Source organism: Zosterops lateralis, assembly GCF_965231275.1.
Source record: "Zosterops lateralis genome assembly, chromosome: 1".
Taxonomy (NCBI): domain Eukaryota; kingdom Metazoa; phylum Chordata; class Aves; order Passeriformes; family Zosteropidae; genus Zosterops; species Zosterops lateralis.
In genome coordinates this window covers 119,478,459-119,502,670 of record NC_139762.1, presented here as the reverse complement: position 1 = coordinate 119,502,670, position 24,212 = coordinate 119,478,459, and the positions used below count along the sequence as shown (strand labels likewise).

General features: G+C 37.5%; 1 protein-coding gene across 4 annotated transcripts in view; it reads left to right on the top strand.

The window, feature by feature from the left end:
- Positions 1–24,212, top strand: part of NCOA2 (nuclear receptor coactivator 2) — a 189,176-nt gene that overhangs the window by 42,471 nt on the left and 122,493 nt on the right. Inside the window, exon 3 of one of the 4 annotated variants that reach the window (XM_083877664.1) lies at positions 1,588–1,681. The exons of the other annotated variants lie outside the window; for them this stretch is intronic. The gene's annotated coding sequence lies outside the window, so the exon portion shown is untranslated. The remainder of the gene's footprint in view (positions 1–1,587; positions 1,682–24,212) is intronic. 4 annotated transcript variants of the gene reach the window in all.

Here is a 24,212-nt window from a genome sequence, read left to right as displayed (position 1 = left end):
GTTGTCCTTCAGATATTTTTTCCTTTATATTTCTCTGATGTTAAATAAGCAGACATACAAATAATTGTAATTAACTTAGGAATTTTAAAAAAAAAGCTTTTCAGAACATAAGGTGCCTAAAGGTTGCAGTTTTTACTGATACAACTGTTCATGTAATGCCACTGGTAAACAAAATACAGAAGGAATTGTGGGTTAAGGAAAATAGAGTTCGGTGCCAGGAATACCACCTCTGTTGCACGTTTTTAGCTGAACCACACACAGGATTCCTCAGTCATGCTGTAGAACAGCAAGTGGTTTTATTCCACCAGCCTGGCCAATATAATCAACATTTATGTGAACAAATTACAGATAACTGCAACAGGATTATCTCTACTACTTAACCTGTGATCTCTAGAAGCTCAGTGCACACATGTAGTCAAGAAATCAATGGCTGTACTACAGCCAGCCTGGGTACGTAAGGAGGGGTGTTAGTTGTCTGAACAGAGTTGGAAACAGAGTTTTGTTCCAGGCAATATGATTTGTGGGGTTGCTGGAAGACGTTTCGTGAATACCCCATCTTATGTTCTCTGGTCAGGTGAAGCAGGAATGATGTATTCTTCAGCAACTACTTGCTGGTTCTTACACCCCCTCCATCCCCCCTTCACATTTTTTTTCAAAAATATGGTACAGTTTTTCTGTGTTTTATGTGAGGAGCCTAAGGGACTTCTTTTTGTTTGTATTGGTATCTTCCTCATCTGTGCACATTGTTCTCATTATGTAATTTATAAAAGAGGCTATTATAGGGATAAGCTAAAGTAAAAATATATGCAGTAGTATTGTTTTAGCAAAACATACTAAGATGGCAAAAGATGTAGTAATAAGAGGCATAGTTACAGGGTCAGAATAGAGAGGTCTTGGCTCTCATTGCAGCTAAGCTGGCTGTGGCATAGCAAAATTACATACAAGAATGTAAGGAATTAAAAGTCATAAGATTACTAGGAATTATAAGACTCAACTGTGTCTGAGTATAGAAGAATATTTTAGTGCTTTATTAAAATCAACAGTTAAACACAACTTGGAGAAAAAAGATAAGACCCAGAAAAGTCATAATTCCAACCTAATGGTACAGACTTTTTTGAGCAGCAGCATATTAGTAAAATAACTCTTGAGTCTCTGCTCTTAATAGAATCCAGTGCTGGAGTTGTGTAGCAAAGAGAACCTCCTTTGAGATTTTTAATTAGCAGCTAAATCTTATGAAATTATGCATTACTTGATAGATGAATCAAATGAAAACTAAAGAAAGTAGAGAATTAGAATAAGCAGACTAAACTGGAAGTCATGAATTGGAATAAGCAGACTAAACTGAACATTTAATACTTGTATTAACTTGAGTTGAGCACAGGTTCTGAATGTGTAGGACTGTGTGCTTACTAGTTGAGCTGTCTTGTTTGAAGCTAAGGTTAATAGCTTAAAAGTTGATTAACTTGTCGTACCAGTCTCACCATACTTTTGTTTTTCCCAAACTAGATGAAAGGTTTCTTTAGGTATGGTTACTGTAGTACTGCATTCCTGATGATGCTGGTAGCTAATGAACACTCTTTGTTGTAGAAATCAGGAAACGTGGGTTGAGTCTCTGGGGTCTGTGTGGCTGGAGCACGAAAATATTCTGTTCTAAGTGGCAAGGTCTTGCTGGAGCAGCTTGGTATGTATCATTGCTAATACAGACTACATGTCTGTAGGTTTTGCTTTTCAGATGAATTCCCTTGCTTGCTGTAATGCTAATTCACTTCCACCCGTGCCAAGATACTGCTAAAACTAAAACTGTCTTTTTGCAGTGAGACATCTCCACATTTCTTAGTGTGCTTGGTATGGGCATCTTGCTTCTCTCACCAATACTGCTGTATGGCTTTTTTTTCCCCCTCCTCTCCCCTCAAAACCCAAACATAAGCTCTGGTTGTTTAAATGGGCTGACATTTAACAAAAATTAATTTCTTTGCACTAATTAAAACAACCCTTGTGTCAAACCTTGTATTTCCATTTGAATTTTTAATTTAAATATAAGGAAATTATTAATAAATGTTTACATAACTGAATGTTTGCATAAAGTGCATTTAATGTACATGAAGCTCAAACGTGTGAGACTTTCTTGCCTGTTTGGCTTATTTATCTAAGTTCTCCATGAAGTGTGGGTGGGGCAAAATTGGCATTGGAGACTAGAGAAAGATTTATGAATTTGCAATTAATGTAACTGAAATGTTAGAATCCTTGTGAGAAATTTCATTTTGACTGTGTTTATTGAAAAGCAAGATAACTTTACTGAAGTCATGTTGACACAACTTCCTAAATCAAATACATCTGTAGTATGCTGGAAGTTAATGAAAGGGCCTAAGGTTACTTGTTTCAAGTCTGAAGGAAACATTTTCTGTGGAAATACAACCCCTAGTATCTCTTGAAATTGCTTCTTGGGTTGAGAACCTCATTTAGTTTCTTTCTGAACCTCTAGTCTCTTTGTTAAGTATTTCCACCCTTGAAATCTTTATTATGTACTGACATGTCATATCTAGCTACGTTAAGGACCAGCTCCTCAAATATGATCATAAGGGGGATAGTTCATTTCTGTGGAAACAAGTTTAGTCTGATCTAGAACATGATAATTGTTTGCATGAGAGATGTTGCAGTTTAATTCCTGGCTCCTCATGTTCACTCTTAGGTAATTGTTGTAAACTTCAGTGTTCTTAGCCATGTCCTTTGGTGCAAAAATGTAAACAAAAAGATCAAACTGTATAGGTTTTTGAGATTTGTTGAAGAGGTTGGTGTCAGTAGGTGTGTGTACAGACTGTTCTGAGGTACATCTCTTGTGCCTTCCTCATTTCTTCACAAGAAAGTCATCTAGTTGTAGCATGAACTTATTGAGGAAGCATGGTGATTTTAGCTACCATGAAGACTAAGATATAAAGAGAATATGTCAGGAGTTAAGCAGTGACATTCCTTTGTAATGTGCTTATTCTTTCTGGCTTTCCTGAATGGAAATAGGGAATTGTCCTGCAAAGAACTGAGAAGAGACCAGAAATGTGTATTTGTTGTCCACTTTTGGGATAGGTGGCAAAACTTTCTTGTCCGCAGGTTTACTAGGCAAGAGTGAGGTTTGAGGAATTATATAATGGTTCTAAAATGACCTTTCAGATAAACTTTTAATATGAAAAAAATCTGGAGTTTCTTTAGTGCGTTGCCTTTCCTTCCCTCTGCCCCAATTCTGCAGAATGAAGAAAAAAACCCCTAGGTTTTACAGTTTCCCCAGTTACATTCTCAGCAGAGGGAGTGAAACTCCCAGTATCCTCACTCAATTTTTTTTCTTTTATGAAATATAGAACATTTTGCACATAATAGTAATATATTAAAGAGTTAAATACAGTGAAGTTCTGTTATTATTTGGCAAGAAGGCTGCAAATGTTGAAAGAGTGAATTCATCACAGATAAGAACTTAAAGAGGGTGAGTTAGAATATGAGTTGGAATTTTGGAAGTAGGTTGGAAAATTAATATTCCAATAATCATCCTGTAAAATGGCAAGACACATATATTTCTAGCCTGTATTTTTTTTATTCAGGTTTTAAGTCTTTTAGTTTTATTTCATAGGATCTTTAGAGAGTGCTTTGTAGCATAACTGAGATTCAGTAGAGTAATGCTTTCTTCATTTCACTGCCTTAAAAACAATTTTTTGCCTCTATTTTGAGTACTGTTTTGATTTCCCATCTGCTTGAAACAGTTGACTTGCAAAGACTGCAAGCAAAGCTTGGCCATAAAGATACAGCAAAATTAAAAATGCAGCAGAATGCTTCTCTTATTTTCAGTTGACTTAAAACATTTTTTAGCTACAACCACAGTTACTGTATGTTGAATAGCAGGAGGAGGCTGCAAGGATGGACTGTTTCGACTCTAGTCTAAGTTCTAATTTAATACTGATTTAATAATACCAGTGCTCCCTTTGTCCCAACCTCAAAACTCTGCTAGGCTTCAGGTTATAAGTTAGAGTTAGAAATAAGTGCCTTCTGCTAGATGAATGAGAGCTGCATATCTAACATCTCTTAAGTTTTCTAGAATGATATTAAATCAGTGAAGGAATGGTGAGTATAGTGCCTTTTAAAGGTTTTGCTTTCCACTTTTTTACATTACTTTTAAATTTTGTTTTATTGTTTTTCTTCATGAATAAGGATCATGACATTATAGCCAATGTTAGGAAATCTGTCTGTTTTCAAATTCTATTGAATCTGTGCATTCATCAGGTTGGAGCCAAGGTTTCATGACTTGACAAGGCAAGAAAGATTCAGTAGTAAGAAAACCCGAGTGTATTGTCTTTGGGAAAGCATTCAGGTCTCTGATAAGACTGGAATTCTGCTGTTGGTTGCATCATTCATGGGAAGCCACATGCACACAATTGGTATCTGGCCTTAACTTGCATAAGAGAAGGCCAGTCTGTAGAAATACATTTTGTTTTGTTAAGAGTACTGCTGTGTCTTTTCTGTTTATTTTTTGTGCCATAGTTATGTAGTTAATGTAAAAATGTAGTTAAGAACTATCAGGACATTGTTTTCTACAGTCCCCTGAAAATTCTCCTATGAAATCTGCAGCTTATTTGGACTACTTGTTGGATGATGAAAAAAAAAATAGAAAACTATTAAAGTATGCATTTGTTAAACTTTGTGTAGTGTGGTCATTGCATTTAGTTCTGGATTTAAACTCTGAAAGGCAGTAGTGTGGGTTGAGGGAGACTGAAATCCACATTATTTTGCAAAAGTTAAGGGGAAATAATTGAATAATTGTCTGGTAATTTAATTAGGATTTTAGCATGACATGTAAAATATATAACCAATGCTTTGGATTGTTTCACACTTGGAAAACTTTGCCCTTACATAGGAGATGGATGGAAGACAAGCCTAAAACAGCCAGCTTGGCACATACTTAATGTGGGGTTTGAATGTAAGGATTGTTTCCAATAAGATAGTTCTAGAAAAACCACAGCATTTCAGTCTGTTCAAAGTTTCAGGCAGCAAGATTTCCCAGTTGTGTGATAACCTCAAATAAAACTGCACAACTGCAAAAAGCTGGAGAACTTGGGCAGAAAATAATCTAGATTTATTCTATATAGCTTTTTTTTAGAAATAGAAATACTAAATGAATACTCCTTGTGTTCAGTAGTCTGTGCACTGTGGGTGCTGTTATACCCTGTGGTTCTGCGAGTTTTGCACCTGAAACTGTAGTAAGAGGAGAATACAAGTTTCTGCTTGCATGACACCCAGTGTACCCTAGTCCATAACCATTCACCCATATGTTGCTGAAATGTCCAAAGGATAATGAGCTGCCCTTTCTTCTGAGTTAGAATGAAAATCTTGCTTAGTGTGGAGAAGGGGAACTCACATTGGTGCAGTTGGCGCAAGTTGTTGTTTGTCACTTAAACCTCAGTTTTCTGTGCATAGTCTTACCCTTTTAAATGGATTGCCTTTTGCCATTATCTGTGGCAGCTTAGATGGTCCCTTGGTAAAAAGTTAGGCCGTGTTACAGGGTGCTGTGGGTGCAATACCACTCACCACTACTGCATTTGGTCTGGCTACAGTGTCCTTAACTCCACTGCAGAATTGTCATCATCAGTTCAGACCAAAGCCAGTTACAGGTAATAACTTGCTGGAGGTTTCATCATAGAGATAATGCCATCATATCATAGAGATATTAAAGCTAGACCTTTATTGTTTAAGTGATGCTAAAAGATGGTAGCCTATATCCAATTAAAGGCAAAGCTTATGTTGGGTTTAACTGGTGTGTATTCACTTAGCACAATGTGTCACCACTATTTTTTGTTTCAATAAACCTTTAATCTGTTTATATTATTGCACTTTATAGGCCTTCATGCTTACAAGCCTAGTGGGATATTTGCTAGGTGGTTATGCTAATAAATTTATCCACTCAATTTATATTAGTGTTCAGTCTTGTCTAGTCCAGCCTTTAAAGGTGTGTTCCTGATGGATTTGCCTAGCTCAGCCTAATTAACACTGCTGGCTGATGGAGTTCAAGCCTAGGGGAACGCTTAAGCATTAACTTGTGAGGTCTAGCACTTTTTGAAGAACAAACAATTGCTTGTTTTAAAGTTTTAGCGAGAGGCTAGTTAGGTCAAACCAGTAGGAGATTCAATATCACTCTTAATTTCCAGGCAAAGTAGTGCCTTAGCTGTGTGCTTCCAGAAATTCGGGTTTTCTGTGATTCACTGCAGCTTCTCTTCTGTGTGTAGTACAGCACAAATGAGAGAAAAGGTGCAATTGTTTCCCTATAGACCAGAAGTTGTAAAAGACCTCTGAGATCATAGAGTCCAATCCTTTACTGACCACCACCTTGTCACTGAGTGCCATCCTAAGTTGTTTCTTGAGCACCTCCAGGGATGGTGACCCCACCACCAATGTTTAACAGCCCTTCCCATGAAGAAATTCTACTTGATGTCAAACCTACTGAGATATCCTTCTCTTTGAAAGATGACCACTGGACCTTTAGAAGTTCAATATTAAACTTGTTTTTGCAGTAAAAGCAATTATGATTACAGCATTTGACTGTCCCAGGGTTTCATCACTTGTTAATTTTGAATTATTAGCCCTTTTCAGTATTGGCAAATATCTCAAAGGGAGGAGGAATAAATATCTTAAAAGGACATTTATAATGACAGAAAGTTAAGTAAAGAGGAGAGAGACATTATTAGTGGCTGAACTGAGGAAGTTGCCATAGGTTAGGGTGATTTCATCTATGTCTCAGGCATGGGAAGAGCTTTACAAGGTCAACCAACCATATGGCAGAAATCTGTAGGAAAGTAAGCTTTGTTAGTCATAAGGCGTGTTGAATGACTCTTAAAGAAGCATGTATTATTTTACCAAAAGCTTTAGTATAAGTAATCTGTGTTAAACAAGGTGGCCATGAGAGTCAGCAATTCATTGTGTGCATGTTAAATTAACTAATAATTTTAGTTTAGATTCCAAAGGTGCATTCAAGATACATGGCATTGTCATAAGTAAAGTCAAAGCTTAGTCTTGAGATGATGGACTAGAACTAATTAAGCAGAAAAGTTAATTCAGAACAAGCTTGCAAATGTGTTTATTGGTTAATGTTATTTTGTGGATTTCTTAAAACCCTTTCTGTAGGGTGGTTGAAACATCTGTTATTTGGGTGTAGTCCTTCATATAAATAGTTTAAAGTTTTTACTAATAAAACTTTTCAAGTAACTGGTGTCAAGGTGTCAGAGAGGTTTTCTTTCTGTATACAATAGTGGCAAAAATTTTTAGATGCAGTTGTAGAGAAAAGATCTGTGAAACATCCATCTGGCATTACAGTTACAGATGGTATATGAAGCTAAATCTTTCACATCTCTGTTGTTTTGCGAAGAGACTTGATGTCATTATTTTCTCTTTCTGGGAACACATGAAAGAGTTTCCTTTGAGTCTTTATACCAATTAGGTGATTGATTATATCTTATCATGCTTTGCTGTATATGAAAATCAACTTGTATATGTACATAAGGGTTGCACAATGGCATCAGCAGACTTGTCACTTTTCTAATGTATGTAAAAGTGCTTAGCAAAGGGCATTTTTTAATGAGGAGATTGTTTGCTTTTTCCCATAAGACTTCTGCTTCCTATTTGTAATGTTATCTGTTTGTTTAGATAATTGTGAAGAAGTGGAATTTTCTTTGCCTGCAAATGTGTTGTTTTTCCTATTAAATCAGAAACTTGTTTATTGTGTGATGGGATGAAGCCTTTTTGGCAAATGTCTGGTATCTGTTTCTGACATTGTCACTACCTTGGAAAGGTTTTAATTTAAAGCATTTCTTATGTCAGTCAGAAATGCAAAAGTGAGAAACCAATATTTATTGCTTTTAGTTACAATTTTTTGGGGGTCATAATAACCCTGTGCAGCACCACAGGCTTGGGGCAGAGTGGCTGGAAAGCTGCCTGATGGAGAAGGACCTGGGAGTGCTGGTTGACAGCAGCTGAACATGAGCCAGCTTGTGCCCAGGTAGCCAGGAAGGCCAATGGTGTCCTGGCCTGTCTCAGCAATGGTGTGGCCAGCAGGACCAGGGCAGTGATTGTCCTTCTGTACTCTGCACTGGTGAGGCCACACCTTGAATCCTGTGTTCATTTTTGGGCCCCTCAGGACAAGAGAGAATTTGAGATGCTGGAGAGTGTCCAGAGAAAGGCGACAGAGCTGGTGAAGGGTCTGGAGCGCAAATGTTACTAGGAGCAGCTGGGGGAACTGAGGTTGTTCAGGCTGGAGAAAAGGAGACTCAAGGGAGCCTCCTACACATTCTACAACTACCTGAGAGTGTAGTGAGATGGAGTTAGGTCTTTTTTCCAGATAACCAAGGATAGGACAAGGGAAAATGGCCTCAAGTTGTGTCAGGGGAGGTTTAGATTGGATGTGAGGAAAAACTGCTTCACTGAAAAGGGTGGTCAGGCATTTGAACTGGCTGCCCAGGGAAGTAAGTGGTGGAATCATCATCCCTGGAAGTGCTCAAGAAGCATGTGGCTGTGGTGCTTGGGGACATAGTTTAGTGGTGAATACAGCAGTGTGAAGTTAACAGTTGGACTATTGGATGATCTTCAAGGTCTTTTCCAACTGCAATGATTCTATGATTCTGTAATTTTATGATTTTGTTAAAGTTCTAATAAAATTTTAAATGTATAAAACATCTTAGAACTACTATAATAAAATATCATCTTCAAATTGGTCTCTTTCTGCCTTGAGATAATATCTTAATTTTTTGTTATTTATCTCTGCTTAACTAATGAAATTGATCTGTATGGCTCCTGTTGTTTATATATCTGTGGATTGAAATTATTGCATTGTCTGCTTTATTCACTTCATTAATAAGGAAAATAAAGTTGATCTGAAGTTGTGTGGGTCAGAGACAGATTATGATGCTAATTTAATAATGCCCCTTTAATGAATGGCAGATCTTTGTGTGCATGAAAAATAATGATGGAAAATACTTAGGTGGGTAAGATAAATTGGAGTCAGAAAGCAGGGATGCAGGGTGCCAGCCATTCTAATAAAAAGCACCTTCCTTCCTAAGTGATGTCATCAGCAAACTAAGCCAACCACTTATTTAAATGGAATTATGATCATGTTCTGCAATGAGTGTTGACATAATTTAGGGATTTAACGTGTCTTTGAAAACAAAATAATTTAGGAGGACTTCAGTGATCCTGGACTTTAATTTGAGCAAAGTGATGAAGTTGTCATGTCATGCGTGCTGGTATGCAGATGGTAATTCTGTAGCTGTGCTAATTTGAGTACAGCTGTGATTAACTTTTGCTGCAAAACACTTGTAGTCCACAGTTTCTGCCACTTTCTGCTTCTCATTTGAAGTAGATTTCTTTTTCTTTGTGGTTAGAATCCTGGTTCCATTCAGTTCACTTTCCATTCCAATGAAATGAAGATGGTGGTGAAAGAAGTAAACTTACTTCCCCAAAAGGCATCTAGATGAAAATAAGCCAAGAATCAAGTTAAGGAGTCTCTTGGGAAATCATTGTGGACTTTTTAGACTGCTGTTTCCAGCATATTGATATCTGATCAAACTTATATATATATAGCAAAGGAAAAAAGTATGTAAACACTGATCAGGTTTTTTAGAAAAGCATTCACTTTGTTAGGAAAGTGAACAATATGTATTTCCCACTTCACATACAGATTTATGATAGGAAAGCTGAAACAGACCTAAGCCTATTGAGGGCATCTGACTTTGTTAGAAATGGCGCCATTAATTAGCTGTGATTTTTCAGACAATCCTGTGGGAGATAATTCTAAGTGTTTGTAACAAAGTATAAGATGAAGATCTGCTGAAGTCACACTGTAGGTGAGAGTGGTTGACCTTCCCAAGAGATAAAGAAGGGGAGAAAAGGAGGATACCATAGGAGATTACAAACTGAGGAATACGTACTAAGTTCCTTTCTGGTAGTACCATTACTTTGGGCATTCTAAATATGGAGATGGTAATGTCTTTATGGAAGGACGTTATTGTATAACCATACTTTGAATAAAAAGGCATTGCATCCCATTGTTTGAAATAAAAAGGATGATGAAACACACAACCAAAAAAAAAAAAAATATATATATATATATATATATCCTGCAAGTTTCAAGGCATGATCAAATCTGGTAGGGTTGGACAAAACTTACCTCTCTAAAGCTAGGTGCACATAAATTCGTGTGTATTTTACACTACAAAAAGTGTGAAATGCACAAATGATAAGCCAAGTGATTTGAAAAAGAATTGTTTTTAAAAAGTCTCAATGAGAAACCAACACTGCAGATTAAAACTGATTGAAAACAATGAATATTATGAAGAAAATGAAGGCACTTGGGAATGATGTGAAACAAGTCAAAGCAAGGCAGGACTGGGGGAGAAACCAGATCTAAATCAGAAGCCTGTGATGGTAGAAAGTAACAAAAGAGAAAACAAAGCAACCCAAGGAGAAAACTGTACCTTTGCAATTAATGACACAGAAAATAAAAAGTGCATTTCTCTTGTGCCTTTTTTTTTTTTTTTTTTTTAATTATTACTCACTGTTTTGTGCTCTTGAGCTGATGATGCAACACTTGCCTTTCCTGTTCTGGCTCAGCAGGATATGAAACAGCAAAGTAGTTGAACATACTGGGTTAGTTTGTCAACTTCTGTCCATAACTTCATGGGCTTATTTATCTGCAGAGTTATCTGTATGGATTATGTAGATTTTTCTTTTTTTATTGAGCAGCCCCACAATCACACCTAGACTTGTCACACGTGGAAAATTTACATATACTGAGAAGAAGTTTGATATTGTTTTGGGCAGGATATTGCTTATTCTAGTCCTAACAGAGTAACTCCAGTCTTAGATAAAATCTTGTAAAGGCTGACCAAGGTCTTGATTAACCAGGAATTAACCAGCAATATAATTAAAACTAACCAATGTAGTTTATTTGACAAGATCATATCTGATCTTTTTTTGGGGGGAGGAATGATTAGTAGTTTTCATGTTATATGGTAAGATACAATATGTTCCAGAAAGAGAGCTCAGGTATGGTTCAGGTGATGCAGTGAAGGTTACTACCCAGTCTCTCCTCCCCAGCAGTAGCTGTGCAAGGGCAGTTCCCTTGTGAATTCTTCAATATATTCTTTGTTATTTTGATTCAGAGCCACTGAAAAAAACCCCAGAAAACCAAAACAGAAACGGGACCAAGGAGTAGGAATCAGGACTTTCTTCTCCTCGAACAAGCTCTGTAACTCTTATTTTTAAAAAAATAAATTTGCTATCACTTTTTGCCCATGTTTCTTCCAGTCATTCTGCTCAGTGAAATGAATACAGAGAGAGAGCAATAGATCACAACACATCTTCTGGTTTGCTAACCTGCTCTCTGTAGTGGTATCAGGTGTTTTGTCACTAGGCACATAAATAGTGTGAGTGTCCTTCGAAGGGAACCCAAAAGGAAAGGCGTAAAATGTGAAACCCTGAGTTCCCCGGCATGATAAATGTCTGGCTTTTTGAAACAGTTTATTTTTTTTTAGTTCACAGAAGTCTTGAATTAGGGCTGTATAATTTAAACATTGCATTTGTATTGAAGCTCATGAATGAGCAGTTCAGCAACAAATATGATGCTAAAAAAGCAGAGTTGCATTAGCAGTATGTTTTAAATGTATTTCACATTTAGTTGAGAAATTTTTCATCAAATGACCTTTTTTCCTCCAAAATTAGTACTTCATTCTTTCACACTTTATTTGCTTAAATTTTAGAATTGACTCCCCTATCGCCCCCATCCCAAAGTCTAATTGATTAATATTTCAGTAACATTTTCACTGTAGTCTTTTATAGATATATAAAACATAGAAACCTGTTTTTATATATGAGACATAAATACATAGAAACATGCATATATATAAAAGAAAATTTAATGCATGAAAAATTGTAAAGCTGACAACCCACATAAAAGGGGTAAAAAGTTGGAGAAGGTAATATTTAAAGCCAAACTGTTAGTATAATATATGCTGACAGATCTCAATATGAATATGAAATCTGATTTTCAGTTGCTTCTGGCTTCACCAAGTTTTCATGGTAGGTGTCTGCCTAGAGCTGAATTGGGCAAGGATTGCAGTCAAAAAATAGTTTTCTGACCGAGGCAGCTGTAAAGAACACAATTCTGTGCTGGGCTCTGCCACCAGCTTCCCACGTGATCCTCGCATGTCGCTCAGCTTTTTTTGGAGGTCGGCACCAAGCATTCATCTTGATTGCATGTGCTCAGCTTTGGTCTGATTTGCAAAAATGCTGAGTGCTCAGTCTTCTCAAGGAGAAGCTGTACTTTGAGTCAGGAGATTACGTGGTTTGAATATTTAAATGAACATATTTCCTAAGTGCTGTGGAAAAGAAAGGCCTGAGTTTCCATAATAATCGCCTCCATTTCGATACTGCCTGTTGCTCATGTTGAAAGCATAATGCTGATCCTGAACACAAATGATACTGTAAGTGAAGCAGGTCAGCTTTCTTGTGAACTTCATAGAAAGTTCCTTTTTGAAAATAATACTCGACACCGAACATTTCTGAATACTGCACCAAGTGGTGCGTGCAGTCATGCAATGGGCAATGGAAGTAAGACAAAACATTGAATACAGTGAATACTGCGCTGGAGTGCAGAGGGCAGCACAGTTGGAATTTGTGTGGTTAGATGCATTATAATTCATCCATGTGAGGAAACTGATTTCCTCAGGCAAGCTCAGTTAGGTCCTAACTCAAGAGCTTGATTTTCTATTCCTGTGCTGTAGTTGTTTGGGGGTTTTCGTGATACACTAACGTGGAAACAAAGTGAGCAAGATCAGAGCTCTTACTGTCATGCGAAACCTGGTTTTATCATGTGAAGTGATTTTATGAGTGTTTTTTTGTGCTTTTTCGTCTTTCGGTTTTATAACTTGTATCTGTTGAACATTGAAAAGGTTTATATGGATGGAAAGGCAGCAATGCCTCTTCAAGGTACAAAGGTAATAGCAGAAAAAAAGTAGCCCAAGGATCACTAACTTCCACTTGGTGTCTGCAGATGGTTTTAATGGCTTTAGTCTCCTGCAGATACTCAGCTGCACTCATGGCAAATTAACTATTATCTTGTAACTGGTTATAAATACCAAGGAATAAAATTTGAATAAAGCTAATTTATGATTGTAACTCTAAATCTTCCCTTGTAAATATTAGAAGTCTCATTTCATTCCTCCTTCTGTTCATTGCCTTCAGCCTTTCATCAACTCTTTGAGGTGAGAGAACCCAAAATGCATTGCCTTAGATCATAGGAGTCATTTAGGTTGAGAAAGACCTCAAAGAGGATTGACTCCAACCATTAACCTAAACACTGTTTAGAATGAAGGGTTCTGGGATGTGTAGGGTAAGTGCATAGCTTGCTGGTACTCAAATGTGTATGTAATAGAGAGGTTTACTCTGTCTCTGTGGATGATTAGTGGTACCTGTGGTATGAGTGCTCATGCTCTTTCTGGGGTTTTTTCTTTTTTTTTTTTTTTCTTTTTTTAAAATATTTTTTTAAAACTTGTGTACTCTGAGAGAAACTCTAGAAGCTCATGAAAGAAATTCCTGATTTGTAATGAAATGGACGTTTAAAATGGCCACAGTAGGAAAGATTCATACAGCATCACAGTTTTTGGTTTAAAGGCTCTTCCTTCTCTCTCTAATAAACAACCACAAACTTCATTAGCTGCAGTAATTGTGCAAAACCAGAAGTAAGTTATCAGATCATCTCAAGTATATGGGGTGTATGTAGCAGAAAGGAAACTAGTCTGCAGCAGGTAGTGCAGAATTTTTTTAGTGCTTTGCCATGTGAAGAGAAGCTTTGTCACTTGAGAAATGCAGATGTACACATAGTAAATGAAAATGTATTGAATATCCAAATATTAAAATATGTAAACCCAAAAGTATTAACCAGTATCACTTGGAGTTGGATGTTTTTGGTGTTTTTCTTCTGTTGGTGGGTTCAGGGGGAGAACGAGTTGGCTTGAGAGGTTTTTTTTGGGAGTTTATTACTTGAAAAAAGTCTTAGCTGTCTGTGTTTTCCACTCTGAGATGTGGGGTGAGTGTACTTTCCTTGAAATAAAAAAAATTCAGCTTCTTCTAATCATATAAAAGTCCAAACTTTAAAAATGAAAGGGAATATGAGGGAGTAAGCAATTAAATAACCTTGAAGGGTAATGTGCATGCCAGGAAAAGGTCCTGTTCTTTCAATGGCTATTAATTACTGTCATATATGGAGATAAGGTAACGTAATTTTAATATTTAAATTTCACTGTTCCATTGTCAAATTCTACTATTTCATTGTCATGACATTTTGTTTGACAAATAATTTTGCTGAGGACTTCAGCAATGGATAATTAACCACAATTGTGGCAGAACTATGCAAATTTTTGCATGCATTATTGCTAGTGCCAGGTAAAAGTATCCCAAATAAACTAAAGGGGACAGTTGCCTTGAGGTTGATTGATAAACAGATACTTCTCTCTGTATACTGAAAGCATGTTTTCAAGCAGTTGTTTGCTTTGTAATTTTAGGTATTGTTACAGAATTTGATTCTAAATATATTGACAAGTACTGCTGGAAAAAGACTGGTTTTAGATTTGCAGCAGTCAAACAGTATCAGTATTTCCAAAATATGCCATTAGACATAATTGTTTTCTTAGTCTCAGCCTTTTCTCTTCATAATGCTTACTGCTTGTGACCATGAGCATCCCACTGCATCTTTGGGGATGATTTCATAGATCCAGATGTGTTTATGTCCATATTTTAAAACAGAAGTAGATAAAGACATTTCAAGTGTCTTTTTGGCATTAGTGCAGATGCTTCTTGGGAAAATTCTGTGTCAAACTTCCTGACCTAATGTGTTGATATGGCTGTTGTTAACTGAGCTCTGTACAGCCACATTCTTCTGTTATGCTCTTACTTCTGGTTGCCTTTCCTACTTCAGCTCTTCTAGCTCTGAGTGATTTTAGCACATCTCTGAGTAAGAGCTCAAACCCAAATTGCCACTTTTCTAAGTGAGAGATTCTGAGCAAGTTTGGGTTTTTTTTCCCCCCTTCTTATATATTTTAAAGACTGGTTTTAGAAAATCCACGCTGCTTCATCTCAGTTAGAATATAACTTTCTTTTGGTTCAGGTCCACTGCCAACTTTAAAATTAAAATGAAAGCACACATTTCTAGTAAGTTTAAATATTTTGTGGGTTTTTTAATGTTATATTTAAATATATGTGTAATGACTGTTTAGTTTTGCTTTCCCTTTTTTCCTATTCCAAGGAAGCTCATATGGTCAGGTATTTAAAAATAACTCTATGAAAAAAACCTTCTGGAGTCATGTTTACTCACATAAAGCCCCAGCTGAGATGGGCTTAGTGTTAAGTCATGGAAAGTGTTGGCTTGTGCTGCTTTTGCTTGTCCAGGGCCAGGCCTGCAGTGCTGTGTTGATGATGCTCCATGCTCCTGCTCATCCTCTGGCTCATCACAAGTTTTCCTGTGACAGACACAATTACTTGACTTTCTTATCTTGTTTGTGACACTGTAGCTTTGAAATAACTTGTCTTTCCAGGTGGTCAGTAGCTTAGCAGTGACTCCCTTCCCTGTTCCATCACCCATAGCGTTCCCTGCCAGATCCCTGACTGCTCCTTTTCTGAAAAAAAAAGAAAAATTTTAAGACTTCTAACACACATGGACTATATTGCTGACACATCTGATACTTAGAATACCTAATTCAGGGCTTTAATGATGATATAAGTATACTTTCTCATCTTCAGGGCAGTGACTACTACAGTTGCTGCTAATTGCTGTGGAGCTGGGGTGAGTGGAAGCCCTTGTGAGGGACTCTTGTAGGACAATATCTGGAGGTACTTAAGCAAGATTCTCTTTTGGGTTTAGTTATGTGATGTGCTTGTATTTTCATACAGATTTTATTTTTTTTCCATGAATCTGTTGTGACTAATCCTTTGGCCTGTATTTCATTAAAAGTGTTGACTGCAGAATGATGGTTTTGGTCACAGATGAAACAAAACTTTTCCTTTTTTCCTTTGCATGTGCATGTACAAAATAAAAAGTACAGGATGACCTTTTTTATTTGGTAATTGAGAAAGTGCTTGACTTTGTTAGGAAAGCCGTAGTTTTAAGAGTACCAGTCACTAGTCTTTTTAAAATTACTGCCAGTATGGTGTATCAGTTCTCACTCCCACTTATCCTCTTATTCAGTCCCCTTCCCATCCCCCACTGCTCCCTTCCTATTTTTAGAGGCAAACAAAGCTGTTCTGCTTCAAGCAAGGAACAAAGATTAGGTTAGAGTTTTAATGTTTTGCAGCAGATTTCTAAAATGTTAAATGAGCCATCTTTGAGCATCGTATTCCTAAAACAGTTCTAAATTTTTTCTATGTTGTATTCATGAATGCCACATTTGTTTACTTCTAAAATTTTTACTCCTTAGCCTAAAACCATCAGCAAATTATGGCTGAAGTTTAGATTGCGGCAGACCTGTGTGTGAGGAGCACAGATTCCCTCCTCTGTATGAGAAATGATGCTGTGTAACATTCCCTGTGCTCTTGTGAAAATGAAACTTAAGTTCAGAATCTCTGTGCTCGGGTGATCTGCAGACTGCAGAGAGGAGTATTCAAGAAGGCTGTTTATGTGGTGGTGATAAAAATCACACGTACTTTCCAGAGACCTAAAGACCCTTCAGATTTTATTAAACTTTGAAGAAAATCATGTGCATGTGTGCGTGTTTATCTGTCTTGATAAATACATGTAGCTTGCATGGAAAGGTGTTGTTAAGATTACTAATGTTTACATATGTGTCTGTCAGATGCAAGATTACAAACTGAGTATGGAATGAGGACACTAGACTTCTAGCATATGTGAAGCATATTGCATGTTTCACAAGAATTCTTTAGTTTAATGGCAAAATGATTATTTACAGTACTTAATAATGTGGGAAACATTTGTGAGTTAGTTTGCAGTTCTTTTTACCTTAAAGAATGCAATAGGTAAAAATGCACTGCCAAAGCAATAGGACAATTGAAGCAAATGCTGTCAGTATAGACAGATACAGAGGTTTTTTGGTATAGCCAAGAATAATTCACTTGAATAAAATGATTAATTGGTTATTTCAGTTTTACAGTCTGAGATTAAAAAGTGTTATGAGTGCTGTTGTTCATAAACTTCTGCTATAAAAAATATAATAATGTGATGCTGAATGTGTTTACTGAAAATTGAAGTTTAATATTTTTCCCTGGATATAATATAGTGTGCACCTGATTTTATGTGAGAAGTAGTTTTTAACAGGGCAGCACATTTTATTCAGTTTATCAAAGCCATCTAGCCATTCTTGTAGTTAAAAGCAAGTCAGTCATTCCACCCTCCTAGTTTTCTTCTATCTTGAAAGCCCCATCCTCCTAAAAAAAGGAGGATTTGTTTTATTATCTCAGTTTGCCATCAGACCTTTCAGCTTAAGGCCTTGCCCTGTCTGTCCCCATGACAAATTCTGGATACTCTGCAATCACTAGCGAGGTGATGAAACTGTCACTTAAGCATAGGTACATGCAGTGGGGCATGGAGCAATGAGCTGTTAAAATTTACATATTTATACAGCTTGCTTATCTGCCATTGTAGGAGACCTCATTCTATATCTTTATGCAAAGCTCATCTGGGAAAAAAAAATCTAAAACTAATTTAATTTGGCACTGCCATTAGGTTTTTTTTTTTCCTTTCTGTGTTGAACTGTCAGTTCAGGTTTTTGCTTCCTTTTATAAAGGGTTGCACTAACACTCGCTGGAAGACACCAAAGTTTCATCTTTTGTGAAGCTGATACTGAGAACAGGTCATAAAGAATTATGGAATCTACACATGGCTGAATGGATCTGGGCTTTTACAAAGCAGGTTTGACACCCAGCCAGTTTTGGTCTCTGCAGACCTAATAAATGAAAGAGATTTTCCACTGCCCTGTCACAGAAAACAAAAACGCAGCTTATTGAATTGGCTGTTCACTGCCAGTTTAGGGAAAAAAATTGTCATTTTCTTGCCCTGTATAATAAAAGCAGTACTAATTAGTAGAAAGCACCTAACCAATATTACATGCTTTTTATCTAGTATTTGAAGCTTTTAAAAATTCTCTTTTTTATACATATGATTGTGATAAGAACTTCTGAGAATTTCAAGTGTTGTTAAACTTCAGCAATCAAATTGCATATTTTCAGCAACCTCTTAAGCAGACAGGAGTTGTTACAAGAGCCTCTTTCAGAGTTGCACTGTTGGTTTGCAAACTCCTTTTGACATCTATAAAGGCAAAACAGTTCTTTTCTTCTTTTTAAGTTCAAAATAAACCTCTAATTGGTTTATAGGGTCTTGGACTCAAGTTGATGGCACCTCTGTCTGTCTGGGATGCAGAAGGAAGACATGAGGGAAAGAGGGAGCCCCTTGCATCTGGTTAGCAGGCCCAGCTCTGTAATTGCCTGGAGATGAAAGAACCATTTGATGGTGGCCGTTAACACCTTCCAGCATAATATCCTCAACTCTCTCTCTGCCCATCCTCCTAGTGCAGCTCAGAAAGTTGGCACTCTGAGAGACCTATCTCATGACCAGAAGGAAGATAGATGGAAATGAGGATTTGGGGTGTATGGGGAGTGGGGCGAAAGAGGAAGTAGGAGAAATGTGAGACAGGAAGCCTTGGCGTTACCAAAGGATGGTTTACAAAACCTTTTGCAGTCTGTTAATAGAAATGGAAATCTGTCATGCAAGGGGAGAAATAGAGTTAGGTATGCCAGCTGGCCACTTTTTAAAGAGAAAAAATAATTTTCATCTAAAGGTGGTTGGTTTGCATGCTCAGCTGCCCTGTGCATGTGCAGTGCTCTCAGCCACCAGTGTGATGCAAGAGATGGGAGTCTGCAGGGCCGTGGACAGGCGTGTGCACCAGTGTTTCCTCATGTCCCCTGCTGGAGTGGCTACTCACTCAGAAAACTGGAAAATGCAGTTGTCTCGTTTGCAGTCATTAAGATAGCAGTAAAACTGGCCTGCCTGGTTAGAAACCAGTCAGGTAGCAATCATATTAATGGCCCTTAGCTTCCCAAAAAGGGGCTGAAGGGAGGAGTAGTGCTCATGTAACTCAAGGAGCGGATGAGGTGGGTCAATAGTCTGTGAAATAGAGGAGGGCAGAGACGTGGCATGGGGGTGTTCGGGGTGCTCTGAATAGGTGCAGTGAGCATGACGGGTTGTGTCACAGCAAAGTGTGAAGCTCTTTTTGCTTCCTTTAATTTATGTGTAGTCAGAATTTCTTTGCACCCTACCTTGCATGAGAGCATTACTTGGTGAAAGCTGGGGACTGCAGTTGCACTGAGCTGTAGGTATAGCAGCTTTTGATCCCACTTGCACTTAATGAATGCTTGAAGCAATTAAATTATTCTCTCTCTTTTGAGAGATGCAACTTAACTCCATTTGTCTTCGGCAGAAACAAAAGCAATTTCCTTATTTCTGGGGATAATCTGGAGGAAAATCCTGGAACCAAAGAAGAAAATGAGTCCCCAGATTTAGTTATAACACTGGAACTGGTTTGATTTTTAGAAAAATTGAGCAGCATTTTTAGGGAAGTTGTTTTAGAAATTAGAAATTATATATATGTCATGTATATTTTGTATTTTTAATATAAGATGAGTGTATATCTATGTAAATGCATATGCATTATATTATTCTTAGTAAATTGAGTAGATTGCTCTCATTTGGGACTTGTATTTAAATGCTGCACATTCTTTTGAGAGTCAGGAATTCATAGGATTAATATATAATAATTCTCTGCTTCTGTGTTGTAACTGTCACTGGAGGTAAGTATTAAAACCATTTCTCATTTGGGGAGATCGTGATAAAGAAACTGTTCCTTTCCATGGGTTTCATAGTGAGTTCATGGTGATTTGGCTTAAAGGGGGAAAAAAACCCTACTTGGCAATAAATTTAAAAAAAAAATAAAATTGGCAGCATAATTTGAACCAAAATACTGAAGTAAGTGTTTATTTTTTCCTCCTCTTTGCTGAAAAACTTAAAAAAACTTTTGTAGCTGCTGCACTGTGGAGTTTGAAGCCCATTAAGTGTGAGGTGTCCCTAGTATCCACCACACTGGCTGAAGGTGAGAGAAGTGCCATTGGAACCATGGATTACGAGTGGGGCAGATTGATGTCCTGGGGACTTTCTTCAAGTCTTCTACAAGGACCTGGGACAGACGGGCTTTATTGCCAAGTGCTTCCCTGAGTTTTTGAGGATGTTTTCCCATTAATAAATTTTCTCAGTGGCTACTGCTCTAACTTTGTGAAATTTAGGCATTTATAATGCTGGTGTGTGCTACAGTTTTGCCAGATTAGCTGTAGAGCAGTTATTGAGGCTATCAGCCATGCATTGCAGCTTGGAAACTGCTGTTTGGAGTATTTAGAGATTCTTCAGCCTCAGATGGAAAGAGACAGGAGATGGCATAGACATCAGATTTCAGAAAGTTGGTCTAGCTTAATCTAATGTATTTACCTGGCAGTGAATGTGCCTAGTCTTTGGGCTAGCTAGGGTTAATCTATTTATGTAAAAGAGAGAAGCATCAACAAGTGACTGTGACAGTTTGACATGGTAAGATAAATTGAGAAGCATAGGATGAATGCAAAGAAAGGGACAGGAGCAAGGAACCTTTTAATAGTTAACTGTTAGGCTGGCTCAGTACTCTGGTGTGACAGCATACTTTGAGCATTACTTTCCAGAATAATGTGATGGTGTTTGGGCTGTTTTACATGAGAGGAATGATTTGTGGGTTCAAATAAGAGATATCAAAAAAGAGATTATTAAGTTTTACAAATGTAGCCCAGGCAGTAGAGGAGAAATCAGAGTATTAAATCAGAGCTGTCAAGCACTGAGGAACCAAACTCACATTTCCTCACACAGTATCTGTTAGAAAATATTCTCTGCTCCTTCTCATCAGGTATTTGAGGCTCAAGACCTACAGTTTCTGGAGCTAAGCACACTGTTGACATAGCAAGGTATTGTAAAAAAGGACATTTTATTCAAAGAATTTCGCAAATGAGGCACAAATAGTACAATAGAGTTTACTAGGTTTTAATGTTCATTATTTTGGTAAGGAACATATGCGTAACATGCATTTTTATATGTTTAGGAGCAATAATATTTCTCTGTTCTCCTCTTTTTTATTCTCTGCTCTGTGGAGAACTTTCTTGTGTCTCTGGAAGATGTATGAATTATATCAAGTAGTTTTGAATTTCTGAATTTCAGAAAATTACCTTGGTGAAAACTAAAGCATAGTTTTATAATAGTCATAAAGCCCTGTAGCAAAAATGGGGGTTTGCTCACAAAAATAAATGATCACAGTGTATTTCTGCTCCAAGCTACAGTAATAAGAGGGAGATAACTGTAAAGGATTTGTTTTGGTACAGTATCAAAGCCACATGTGTGCCAGAGGTCATCTTCACTTTGAGATATATCCTAAGAGTCACCACCTAAAGAGTAGCCAAAGAATACTATAGGTGTATATGAATTTATTCTAAGGACCTTTTATTAGCTTTCTATTCAATATTCCCTTGTATCTGTGCTGGTACTCAGTTTTGCTTTTATAACTCTGATTTACTTTAAAAATAAGTTAAATCACACGTAAGTATATGACTTCCAAAATTCACAAATCTGAAACTCAGGTGTATTGTTTTGAAAACAACAGACTATAAGTAGATTTATTTTAGTAGACAGCATATGGATTCCACACTGCTATATACCTCTTTACTATTTGCTCTGTAGCTATTTTGGCACTGTTGTTCATAGAGTAAGGAAAACAAATTCTCCTGTAGAGTACATGAAGTGAGGTAAGCTTAAATGTTGGTCTCAAAGAAGTGCTCATGACATAACCAAGCTTTAGCCAGTCAGGTGCTGGAAATTGGTCTGGATCCCAAGAAAAAGTCTGTGGGGGACATGAGCTTAGTGTCCACAAAGCTATGACACATTGACTCTTTGCATCTGGTGTTTCCCTCAATACTTGCTAAAGAATGGAAAAGTCATTTGATCTGAATAATATTTGACTGAAACTGAATTGCCTTGAATGCCTCATAATGGTGCTAGGGCTAGGGTTAACAGTAGAGGGTTGGTGTTGTGGGTGCTCATTGTGCTTGACTTGGTCTCTGAGTGTGCTAGTTTAAAACCCAGTGGGAAAATTAAAGCCACTCAAGCTGCCCCCTTTCCCTGCTCCCTTTCTTGTAATGGAGGAAACACTAGGATACATTATAAGATGAAAACACAATTTACTGAAAAATTGCAATAACCACAGCAATGTTAATAAAAGAGTGTAATAAAGTGAGTGTTTTATCCACAAAAGAGTATTTACCACTGGACAAACCAAAACACTTCCTGAAGACAGTGCCTGGTGTGGTTTCTCAGCCAAAGGCAGAATGGCAACTAGCCCCATGCTGAGGCATGTGGTGTATGGAAAAACAAAGGCTGTGTGTCAGGGATGCTCCCAGCCTAACTTCCCCCCCAGCTGGAAAACATTGGAAAAACAGACAAAACCTGGTGGGATGGGACAGGGCCTTGAAACAGCTTAGGGGACCCTTCCACTTGGCCTGATTGCAGGAGTGGGATGGGAACGCTCTGTGGTTCTGGCCACATCTTGGGCTCCAGCTGCAGTTCCAGAGGCTGCTGTGGTTGTGGCTGTGGCTTGGGATCCGTGGGGCTCCAGTGAACTCCATTTTCTTTATTCTTAAAGCAGCATCTTGGGCTCACTGGCACTGTCTTTCAGCACCAATCCAGAAATGCTGCAGGTCAGAGGAACAGGGAAGGGACTGCCAGTGGCAGAGAGGGACAAGGTCTGCCAAGCTGGCCCCTGAAACCTGCACACACCCTCCCTGGGTTCTGCTTCCAGCCTCAGCTTCCTCCTGCAGGAACCATGTCCCTGCCATGACGTGGGTGGTATGGAATTAAACAGTGCTAGGAGCTGCATCCCTTTTTTCTCTAACCACAGCACCAAGGAAAGGGCTTTGTTTCATATGACAGTGAGACATAAAACGAAGGGATGCAGTGCCACAACAGTTGGAAGCTGTAGGTGCTGTTGTCAGTACTGGTAACTCACTTTTTTTTTTTTAATAATATGCCCCAAGTCAGTAAAATCAGTGGAATACAGGTAGAAGTTTATTATTCCATTTCAATCTACTTTTCAGTGTGAAGGCAAGCTGTGAGCAGCTGTGTGCAATGTATTGTGGAGCAGTAACCTTCATGTTGGGAGTCTGTTAATTTGCATAAGAACCATAATGTTTTATACTGAACTCATTGTGTCATGTTATTTGAACAGATTGAAATGAAAGAGTAAACTACACTATACATGTTGATCAATGCATGAAGTAGTTTTTGTTTTGGTGCTAGTATATAGGATTTTATAGTTCTGTAGGGTTATAGAATTCCTTGAGAAATTTATTAAGATAAAAAGGAATCATGAATTGGGGATTTTTGATGATTGAAAGTTCTAATATTGTAGGAAATTATTTCCCTTGTGATGATTTAAAGAACACCTTCCCTAACAGAATTAAGAATTTGTTTTATTCATATAGAGAAGAATCCCTCACCAAATGATGCCAGTGTTGTTGATCATAGCAAGCACCCTGTCTGTGTTGTAGTGTGGCTTTGTGAAATTGTATTAACAATAAAAAGCTGTTGAAGGTTTTCAGGGAATAATTTGTATTTCAAAAATGCCGGAAACTACTTAAAAATAGAATAAATAGAAACAATGAATTTATGGACTTAGATGAGTCTTTGCTCTTAGGGAAGATATTTGATACACTTCAGCCAGCTGTCTTAAGTCCTTGTAGGAATATACTGTTCTAAAGAAGCTTAGTCTTTAGATGTTTAGTTCACTGCACTGAGCCTCACCTTTTTCTTGACATATATAACCAAGTGTTTATATATTCACAAATCTTACATAAATACATGCAATCCTAGAGCCTTTTCAAGCACATCCATTATCAGTGTTTTATGATTTGTTTTACATTAAAGCTTTCCTACTTGAAGTAGTGTTTTAACCCATAAATATTGATTTTGATGACAAAATAATTAGGTTAGCTTATGTTAAACAAACACAGCTTTTTTGGAGGTCTGCTGGATTTCAGATGAGTTTTTAGGAACACAATATAGTGGTCTGTAGGAA